The 12,031-nt window shown below is 36.6% G+C and overlaps 1 protein-coding gene across 1 annotated transcript in view; it reads right to left on the reverse strand.

Moving 5' to 3' along the window:
- Positions 1-12,031, reverse strand: part of LOC138934788 (spondin-1) — a 161,842-nt gene that overhangs the window by 22,368 nt on the left and 127,443 nt on the right. The window lies entirely within an intron of this gene.

A 12,031-nucleotide genomic window follows, 5' to 3' on the forward strand; every position in this document is an offset into this window, starting at 1 on the left:
GCGAGATGAGAATCGTATTAAATATGCATTTCTTTATGAAAATAAAATTCATTCTGATCTGAATCAGATCTGCACTTTAGTGAAACTTCGATATATTTATACTTTTACTTGAACTATAATTATATCTTTGTCTCTGTTCAATAATTTTGGCCAAGTAATCCGTTCTCGAGAACTCGTTTGACATTTTCCGCGTAAAAGCTTTTATTTTAACTATTCAATTATATTTTTATCATTCAATCGCTTAATTCACTTAATTCGTCTCATTTAGTTCAGTGTTCTATTTGCATGTTTAAAGAATAATTATGCCAGAAAATTATTGATATTGTAAAAATATTAGTTAAAGAGCTTTTATCATCTAAATAAGATTTTTGTAAGATTTGCAAAATAGCTGTCTCTCTCTTTTTTAATTTCCTTTAAATTTTTAAATTGAAAATTATGTGTATTAGCGATTATCGTGCATTATGTTATATTTCCGTGCATTATAAACACACCTGCGTCTCCGCGAAATGTATACCGATAATTTGGGCACATGTCAAGCAACGTTTGCAACCGTAGAATAGCATTTGAGTTAGAAGCGTTATTACTTCGCAAACAGTGCCATATAACTCCCTAGGAGAGCTATAGCTTCTTCGTCTCCCTGGCTCGTCTCAGACCCCGCGTAACTGCGCAAAGTTCTGTGCACCAGGTTTAGACATCACGTCATCGTACAGTCATACTGGGAATATGTAATTACCTTGAATCATGCAACCTGAAAACGCGCCCCGACCGATGTTAATCTATAAAGTAATATTCATCAAGTATTTTTAAGCAAGAACCCAAGAGATCCGCTACTTTATACTTTCTTGCGCATATTATATCCCCGTCTGCGGAATAATAAAAAATAAATTAAAAAATTGTAGAATAATAAAATAATCTTTCCCCTGATATCTTTTATGATAAAGCGTAGTAGCGCGTTATACTTTTTATACCGCGTTTGCATTTTCAAGCAGGATATTTACTATTACGTATATCGAATATGCGTTTTTTCAATCTTTCTGCATAAAACATCGTATAATTCGAGAATATGAAATAATCTAGATTATTATTAAAGCATCCTGAGACACATTTCTGAGACACGGGATCTCTAGGGTAATCCGGCGACTGCATTATTTGCATCCTGTGGAGCCATGTTTTTCGGATCGTAAAATTTCATGCGAATCAGAGATTCCGTCTATGAGACTTTGGTATTAAAATTCGAGAAGTCCCGCTCAGTCGTTTATCGGAAATGCAGTTCGATTGCACGGTCCGTTCGAATTAATTGACGGTGTATCGTGCGCGCGCTCTTGTTTGCGTCGAGCCAATAAAACTGGTACGTCGATCGTTTTTGTCCAAAAACGGTTCTAATAAAATTAACTGCGACACTGAGCTCCGTTGAACACGACCATCGACCTCCTCTTCGTGCAAACGCCCGCGAAGATTTTCATTAGTACAGCGCATCGCAATGTCGTAACTAAGCGATCTTTGATACAAGGGATTCTTTGAGACCGAAAGAAGGTAAATAAAGAAAGAAAAGAAAGAGATAAACGAGAAACGAAGGAAGGACAACGGGATGAGAAGACTATAAACGGAGAAAATAAGAAATGAGAGAATAAAAAAAGAATTGGGATATCTTACGACGAGCGTAAGAAACGTTAATAATTTGTTGTTAACATATTCGTTATGAAATATTTTAGATCATCAAACATTCCTTTAATTTTATATTTTTCTCTCTAACAAAATCTAAAAATTATATTTTCATATATTTAATTTCTGTTCTATCGCGATTAGACGTTATCTTAAAAAGATAATATTCCGCTTAAATTCTTTGTATATGAACTTATTAATACTCGTTATACAATATATTTGTTGCGATTACTATGAAAAATCAAATAGATTTTTTTCATACAGGACTCATTCATCGTTTTGCATCCAATTGGCAATTGTGTGAGAATTTCAAGCTTAAATTATTTGCGATTTCATGTGACTTGCATTGAATCGTTCGACACATTTGTTGATAACGTGTACTCATTAGTCTCCTTTTATTCATGCGATTAATGAAGCTGTACAAACGTTTTTTTTTTATTTCACGTGAATTCGGATGTCGATTAGGTTTCGTTCAATTTTATATTAAATTATTTGGACAGCGGAAAAAATAAAAATTTTGATCGCTCACTTGATTTGATAAAGATTGACGATTTTCTCCATTGAATATTACATTTCCAGATTGACACCCTTTCTGCGTAACGTTCTATTAAACTCCAGTCGTTTTTGCAGAGAGAAATTACTGAAATAGAAAGCTACGAGTGCGCTAAGCGTATTTCGATTACGTCACATCGTTCTCTTCGACGAGACGATCCATCATAGATCGGCTTCAATTTCGAATTGTCATTCGGCGATAATAAATATACAGTTAAGATCTGCATAGATACCTATTTTTTCAGTTTTGAATCCGTCGATCGCGAGAGTACGATTATACGACATCTGCACTGCCGCAAACATTAATGCCCGCCGCGAGCTACGAGTAATGACAGTCGGCTTTCAAAATGCCACTACTACTTACAGAATGACGCTGTAAACTCGGCGGACGAAGCGCAGATGCTCACCCTCGCTTCGTTGTATGTCTTGTCGGGGATCATCTCGTCATTCATTCATGGCAGGAGAGGACAGGGGGCGGGGACGCCCGTTACATATAGTATATACAGGGCGATGCGGCGGAATATCCGCAGTAACCGTTGTTCGTGAGAGTTGCCTGGTGTAAATTAATTCTGTAAACTTTCCACGCGCCATATCGCGGACTTACCGAAGGATGGCTGTTAGACTTAGAAACGCAACGTCTCGCGTTCTGTAAATATGTTATTATGTAAATTATTAATTATCCATGCCGCGCGCGTACGCCGAGAAAACGATGTTTCGCTCGATGCCAATCTTTTATTAGTAGTTACAGACTAACGAATCACGATTGAAGCCGGGGGACTTTCAAAGGTGCTGTTGAGCGTCGACAACTTGTTTCAATATACCACTGCACTCGATCTTTTATTTATCCGTTCATCATAATCTGCTGTTTACGAGAGTATTAATAATTAGTCTCCTCACAAAAAGGTGTCACTCGTAATCATCTGTTTTCCAATTTGGCTCATTTTCGATATTAATGACGTAGCGGACCAGGAGCGCTTTACATTTTGAAACTTTTAATGCGTGAGATGTGATTTAATTAACAATTAAATAATCAACAATTAAAATGCAACAAATAATAATCTTAATAAAAATTTCTGGAGAAGCGCAATTTCTCTTTTTCTCTCTCTCTTTTTTTTGGGGGAGGGAGAGGGGGAGGGGGGGATATTTCAATTCGGTCTTTGAAAGTTAAGCTGATTTAGAAGGACGCTAGTTAAATCGTCGTTTCCCCTCGACGGAGGAAGGATTTCGGGAGTGACGTTTCGGGAAAGGGGTCGAACGCATTTCCGGAAGCATTCTAATTTTACGTTGCGGCAAGCAGCGTGACGCTCGTAAATCTGCGGTCACCGAGGTCCGTTGGTGATGCTGCAGCGCGTCTACTATTTCTCTCTGAATTACCCGACGTTGCCGGCCGCATCGCTGGATATCGCAGTTCTCTCTCTCTCTCTCTCTCTCTCTGCCGACAAGCGATATCTGTCCCCGCCGTGACATGCACGCGCTGCACGCACGTGCGCGCGAATAGACGTTTGCACGATCCGGCTTGACTCGCGTCGTTACCACTTTTTGTTTATTTAGAGTAAGAATGACGAAACTATATGGATCTCGCTTTACAATCGGTAAGGGAAAACAGGAAGGAAACGAGAGGAGCGGAAATGTCCAATTAAATAAAGCAAAGTAGGTCACACAAAATCGCGCGGAGATGGAGCTTAAACCAACTCACCAGTTTTCGAGGGGGGGGGAAAAAAAGGAAATGAGATAAAGTTTGCGCGCTGCGCACTCTTGACGCATTAATTTTTGATATCGTAGTAAGTACGTTCGTAATATAATATTTTATGTGAAGATGAGGAGATACTTGGCTGTCTCAATCTGCCTTCTCGCGTTTCTGCTTTTTCTACACTTGTATTCCTAACATTATATCTTTATCCCTATAAATTCAATGTATTTAAAATTAATGTACATTTCATCGTTACATAATATAAATTGTTTTCTAATTTACTTTCCTCATTTATGTAATCAAGTATAATGATAATATTAATATTTTATGGCCCATTTCTTACGCGCTTTGGAAACTTTGAGGAATTATATCGCTAATAAAAATTAGATGTAAATATGCGCATGTTAAGGGTTTAAAATTTTATCTTTTAATAGTATCAATATATTACGCAACATTTCCATATTTATCTTTTCTCTTTTATATTCTCATAATGTATTCGCGAGGTATATTAAGAATATTATCGTATGTTCATGTTAGTACAAAGTAATATACGTTAATATAGTGAAAAAGTATATATCCTTACACATGCATACTTCACATTTATAATAAAAAGTCAATAAACTTTGCCTCTTAGAGCATTCGATTACTGCTTGTCAATAAATGTCAAATTAATACATTGCTTATAATAGTAAATACACAATTATGACGAAAACAAGATTACATAAGTGCATCTCATAATTACTGACGTTCGCGAAATAATTAAACGTTTAAATCCAATAAAATTATTGCAACGCGCTTGCGACAACGCTTGTGATAACGATACATAATCACGTTACATATTTATTATACAATATATATAATGTGTTTATAAAAAGTTAAAATTATAATGAATAATTGTAGATAAAATTATCGGATATGTATCGAATGTTTTTGCGCATCATCCAACGATAAAAAATTTTTCAATATGCAAAGAGAAGATGCTAATTTTAGTATTATATACACTTAATTATTCTTTGTAAAGATAACGAGTGTACGAGAAATCTTCCAATTTTTTTTCACAAAACTATATATAACAATGAGAATTAAATATTGACAAGCATTTCTCTCAATTATACATGTTTTTATTGATTACGAATGATGAATTATTAAAGGGTTCGAAATAGCCAAAGCTTTTATTTGTTAAATTGCATTAATAATTCAATATAAATACGAATAATTAATCCGCAATCATTCGAGTGATATCGAATTCTAAAAATACTAGATCTCCAACAAGAGAAACAAACTCGCAGGATTTTCATTCTTCTTTCTCGAGCTTCCCTTTTCCGAATTGTTATTCTAAACGATCGATTCTGCAGCTTCGCCACATGTCATATTCGATCGCCGGAAACCGCGGACTATGACCGCGTGCGCAACCAGTAATTCACCTCGCGCTTGGGGCCTTTTTACGTGCATCGGCGTGCATGTGCAGCGCAAGACAGACCGTGTTCCGCAGAGAGAAGCGCAAAGCCACTCTTATATCACCTCGTGGTTTTGGTTAGATCGTAGAGAACAGCGGTAGAGAGAGAGAGAGAGAGAGAGAGAGAGAAGGAGATAAAAGAGGGAGAAAGTCGTATGACTCGCGCGAGCGGATGCTGCAGCAACAAATGGTGACAAGAGCGCCGGATGAAAAGGCTGCACTGATGAACTATTCTTGAAATGGATTAATAGAATGCCACAGAAAATTGAAACTATTCGTACTCTCTGTCAAACTGACCATGTATACTATGTATCTTTCTCTATGTGTCTGTTTATAATTTCTATAAATTTCGTTCTTAATTTATAAATAAAAAATTTATTTCATCATACATTCTTACACCGCTCGCATTGCGAAATGATATAATTATTAGATTTAATATTCTGTTCAAAATGGATCGAGCATCGCGCATTACTAATACTAAAAAAAAAAAAAAAAAAAAAAAAAAAAAAAAAAAAAAAAAAAAACTAATATATTTTTTAAATATGTTATTTTGGATAAGGATTGATAAATACGTTTCTTTAATTTAATCCTCTCATACGATAGCGAATTAAAAATTATAAGCGAATAATAAGAAATAAAAATATTTTCAATTGGTACGCGCGCGTAACAACAATTAAAGTTCCACGTAGTTCCCAGTTCAAGAATTAATTTATACCGGACATAGTTTTCGCGGTATTATTCTAAAGAATCTTTCGTTGTTACACACAAGCGCGCAGATATATTTGTATAAATATTCCCGATTATCGCGCCAATTACGATAAATTGCTATCGTTAGCGCGAAAACGAGTTTCGCCTCGTGCTACTGGTGTGCATCGATTGCTCGACAGTTTTCATTAATCGAATTTGCCCGACATAAAATCTGTTAATACCGATGGGGCCGGCGGTAATTAGCAGCCGGTGGCCGGCACTGTAATTTAATAATTGTCGCTAATTTTACATCGTTTACTTGCCGGAGGGAGGGATGTTGCGGGAGGCGACGGCGAGGAGAGCGAGGATAGAGTTCGGGGTTTGCGTTGGACGGGGGTTGCTTTTCTCGTAACCACCATATTGGTTAGATACGCCGATGGTTAGAGAACCGTGACAAATTGCAACGCGGGTACGGCGGTACGGCCGATCGAAACGGCCGACTGTAGAGGTGACCAACGAATTTCGTGAAATTGGAAACTGGAAAACCGAATCGAACAAGAGGGGAAAGAGGGAGGGAGGAAGGGAAGGAAGGGAAGGAAGGGAGGGAGAGGTCCGGAATTTTCAGATTGACACGCGCGCGTGCCAGCCAAACCACCGTGTATAAATTTGCCGAGTTCATAATTGAATAACGACGTTAAAGTTCGTACCATCTCGACGGGTATTCTTATTTTATAATTCTGTAGATTCGTTTTTCGAGTAATCTTTTGATTTTTTTTTTTTTTTTTTTTTTGCGAACGCACGTTTTAATAAAATCCTCGTTTTTTATTTCTATGCAATCCAACCCAATAAGTGACATTCAGAGAATCATAAAGAGAAAGTTTTTTTCTCGTAAAATTTTATATCTTATTTTAGCTTTTATATAACAATATTAAATATTGATAAGAGAAATCTTAATGAATTTTTATATTTTATTTTATTTTTACTTTTGATATGTAACCATCAACGAATATATAATTGTAGCATAATTATATAGTTAGGCTTTTAAATTGTTACATCACGCATTGAATAAATTATCTTCAATTAATCGTCATCGTTCGATGATTCCTCCGAATGTCACAGAGGTGTATTTGAAAATTTTACCTACGTCGTTTCCTTATCCATAATGTAGCTTTCCATTACACGTCTGCGTAATTAGCGTAATTTAATAAAGCTCCGTTTCGAATTACCGTGACGAATTACTGAAATATCAGTTTATCCGGCAATCGTTGCTTTCGTTGCGGATTTATACGATCTGGAATTACGTAACGGTTAAGCTACCGCAATAACGAGTATCTCGCGGAAATTTTATATATATATATATATATATTTTTTTTTTGTATAACGTGGATCCTATGCTTAAAAGCTGGCGGATTTCTCTTAAGTACATCAGTTTATATCACGTAATTTTTGTAACGCACGTAATAATCTTATGGATGACATACACAGACATATGTTTTAATTTAGTATAAATTTCTGATTATATAAACTAAAGCAATATATCTCGTACGGTTTCGATTCGCTTTGCCATCAAGTTTGTATTTGACTATATCAGATTTTTTTAATTACCTCTACGCTACATATTTATGCGATCGTATTGATCGTTTTAAATTTAAACATGTTTCAGTCTGGCAAGTCTAATTAATTATAGCATGTTACTTATTTCATCTTTGTTACTTTTTATTAAAATGATTACGCGAAATAAAAGTTGCGAATGACGACTAAAACTTAAATTGTATTAAATATATATATACGTACACATTCGTTTTTTTTGTTTTTTTTTTAAATGTCATTCAAAGTGATCATCGCACTACTGATAATCGCATTTGCAAGGTGTCGGCTCATCGATAACGTTTATCAATAAATTATTAGCGGTGCTTATCGGCACTGCAATGATTTATGAATTGCAATTTGTCGAATGTGCGATCGTGCATAATTAACGAAAAATCCATTATTGCGTTTGTATGATAATGAACGACAAACATAAAGTAATATCATCGATGAATTTTATAAATCAATGCCGAGGAGCAGATTAGGAATTAGAAGATATTTCAGAAACCGACGTATTTGAATGTTAAGAGAAGTGATTATTTTAGTTCATATGCTAAAGTTTCTTATTCACCTATTGTATCACTCTTGTTAATTAACAATTTATCTATTTATCCATGTTAAAAATATTTACTAACACACATTGAATATTTAATAAAATATTAAATTCTAACATCTCCCTCTTCTGCTGCATATAAATACACTAAAAATATACGGCAATGGAGAAAAATTGCGACTATAAATGTTACGTATTAATTATTAACATATATTATAGAGGATGCACGCACACACGTGTACGTGTTGAATTACACTTTGTTTAATAGATGCGATTATCGGTGGCCGATTTTAATATATTTATCATATCACGCGTATGAGACGGATCTACGAATTTATCCCCCTACAACCCCTTTCCCGGTAGGATAATATCGCGTCGCGTTATTATCTCTAATCCGCTTCAGGATCGTTTTGTCGAAATCACACAATGGTGAATTTTGTAAACGGGTCGGCGGGGTATTGGATCAAAATTGTAATTTCCAATAACACTTTGCACGCGATCGGGCAATGCTGCAGGGATGATCCTATACTAAGCTCGGTAATGCGGCCTGAAACTCGATTCCCGAGGTTATTGATGTCGAAACTGTCGTTTAGGATTTTAAACTTTCGCATCAATCTCGCGATCTCTGCCGTTATATCGAAATATTGTTAGAATATCTCGGGATTTGTGCGACTCTCTTACAAATAGAATCGCGAAATCGAATTGATTTTTGTAAAAAAATGAAAGTATTTCCTCGTCACCGTGGGACAATCTGTGCCAATGGCTAATGAAATTTTTAGTTTACGTGGAGATAACGGATTAAGCCGTAACTTTGCCTCCGGAGTTTCTCAGACTTCAGGAAGTTTCGCTGTCGCGTGACTCGAGGAACAGTCATTAATGAAGTTAAACAAAGCGAAGACAAAAATTTACTTAGAAATCCATTTAACCTTAATATCCCTTGGCTTCTCTCGCGTAAGCTAATATTTACAAGGACACAATCGTGAGTTGAAAGAATAATTAATACGGGTACACGCTCTTCAAGTATGGTATATTAAAACTAAAATATAATTTTTATAAAAATTTATAAAACAACGCGCACGTGCTGCAATCTATTTCCAAGAAAAAATTTCGGAGAAAATATCATATTGAAAGTTCTATTTTCGACTTTTGTCAAACCAAAGAAAAGACAACTTTAAAGAGATGCAGTTTCAGCCACAAGCAGGATTAAATCATAAATAACGCGTCAGATTTTTCACACACACACACACTCGTAATTCAACTCGTTCTTTTCTCGCGATTCGCGAAGCGAGCTCTCGAAAGGCGCTCGCAATGTATTCATCGCGCTCGTTTATCACTGTCCCTCGCGTATTTCCACAATGAGAGTCATCGACGACGGAGAAGCGTTCTCGCTCGCGAGTCGCCGACAATATAGGGATGCGTTGCATCCGAGGGGGATCGCTGCTATATTTTTTTTTTTTTTTTTTTATATCGCCGGACGAACATTTAACAATGCAATACGTCCTCGTATCTTGCGCTGGACGTCTATATCCGCTGGTCGATAAAAAAAAACAAAAACAAAAAAAACATGCTGTCGCGCGGTGAACCGTAAGCTGCAATTCCGATTCCGCCGGCGGCTTTAAAATCAAGTTGTTGCAGCTGTTGCATCGACGACGGCGGCGAGCCGATGAAACGAAGATATATATATATATATATATATATATATATATAGAGAGAGAGAGAGAGAGAGAGAGAGAGAAAGGTAAATTCCGCGGAGTCCATAAATTTTTGCTTCGTTAGAGAATAGCTCCGGCTTCCTCGATACATGTATACATATACATGTATCGACGAAGCATATTTCACACGACACGTAGACGCTGGGATGCGCGAGTATATAGGTATAGCGTGAAAAGAGTTATTTGCAGGAAACAATGTTGATATGGAAATGTCAAAGTTCCATCGCGGTCCATCGCGTTGCTATTTCGCCGCAATAACGATTTTCCGATCGGTCTCCCATTTAATGAATGCAATTCGTTATTGATACGGCACGATAACGTGCTAATCCTTACGCAAGTTTATTAACGAAATTTTGCATAGAGAAAAATGTGTTATCGAATATTTTAAAGTGAGACAAAGAGAGAAGAATATTTATAATTATAGATTAGTATCTTACCTTCTTTATTTAAATAAGATAAAGCTTTTTTTTACTCGTCTTTATATTTCATTCCCTTTAAAATAGTATTTTTTTTTTCTCGAATTTTATATCATCGCGATTGTTTTTTACTTTAAATGTACTTAACTTTTTCCATATTTTTATTAGTTTTTCTTTAGCCAGATATCGACGATTTAACATGTTTGTTTCATATGTTTCATCTGCCCAATTCGAATCCGCGCGATACCGTTTATTCCATTATTGATTTTATATAAATCGTGCAACCTCGCTTGGTAATCTCCTCGTCTTATTCTCATACTACTTCGGGAACGAGGTCGAAAGTATTCCGCACAAATTCGCAGGTATCCGCTTGTGTACCGACACGATATTTTTCCAAACTGCGACGTCTCGGTCCAGCGAAAGTTTATCCTAACAATAAGTACGCGGCATGACTTTTCTCTAACTCCGCGCGCGAAATGCCAGAAATGCCTGCGAACGAAAACGCGACCGTTGTGAAAATAAATTTCTACGGTTCGGGAAAAAGACTTACGACGTGTCACCAGTTATAAATTCTTGCGTTTTCATCGATAGCTTGAAACAGACGAGATGAACGAGGAGAAAGGTAACTTCTTGCTTCCTCTCTTCGCCTCCGATTTTTGCGAGTGAATCGCATTCGACGAGTTCTATCTTTTACAAAAGTCAACTATTTAATTCCCTCCCGCAATAATTTTCCGTTTGTTGAAAAATAATGTTTCCACAGTATTCTCAAAATTAACAGAGACACTTAGGACTTTTCATCAATATTATTTCACATTTATTTTCTTCTTTTAAAAAGGAAATATTATATATTTGAATCTTTCAACATTCGCTTTTCTCATCTCTTCCTTCTCTTTCATAAATTTTATCGTTATCTTATTACAAGAGCCGCGTGTTCATCTTTCTTCTGTCCACGTAAATCCCTGTACTGGTAATAACTTGCACGTGATGCATACGGAATACTACACATTTGTATACATTCTCACGACAGCGCGAGCAGAAAAATAATCACGGCTCTCTTCATGCGGAGGAGCGAAAACACGTAGCCGGCACTTTCGAAGGTATACACCCTTGATGTTTGCTCCGTCGATTGCGTGCTCGGAATTTTCGTCGGATACACCAATGTATTCCACCATTTTTCCCTAACCGAAATCCAATTTCCAACTTCTTGAGACGACACGACTGTAGGAAAAGGGCGAAAGTTGTAATCGTATTTTTTTACAATATCGCGCGTATATGTATTATATTAACAAAATAATTATCTATAATATTTCGCAAAGTTTGTAATTAAATCTAGATAATATGCGCTACCGTCTACAATCGCTTATATAAAGATAGATAGAGCCCTGCTATAACTTTGATAAGAGCGCGTCGTAAAATTGTGAATCATCGAGAGGTGTACCATGGAATGCAACGATATTGGGAAATTCGCGCGAGGTCGGGAGATTTTGGATGCAGCGTACACTCTCGCACATACATATACACATGCCCGTACAAACACGCGTAACACACACGCGCCGTCTTTACCGAGGCGGTTCCTTATCGCGAAGTTTAGGGCGTTGACGTTGATACGGCGACACGGGGTTGAACGGTCCCCCGTGCCGAGAGGCAGGCAAACGGCCCCCTACCGCTTCGGCTTAATCTGTTTAATCTGCTTAATCCGCTCCATGCCGATTTTAC

The sequence above is a fragment of the Polyergus mexicanus genome, unplaced genomic scaffold, assembly GCF_030449975.1.
Source record: "Polyergus mexicanus isolate NDT 795.1 unplaced genomic scaffold, iyPolMexi1.0 SCAF_7, whole genome shotgun sequence".
NCBI classification, from domain to species: Eukaryota; Metazoa; Arthropoda; class Insecta; order Hymenoptera; family Formicidae; genus Polyergus; species Polyergus mexicanus.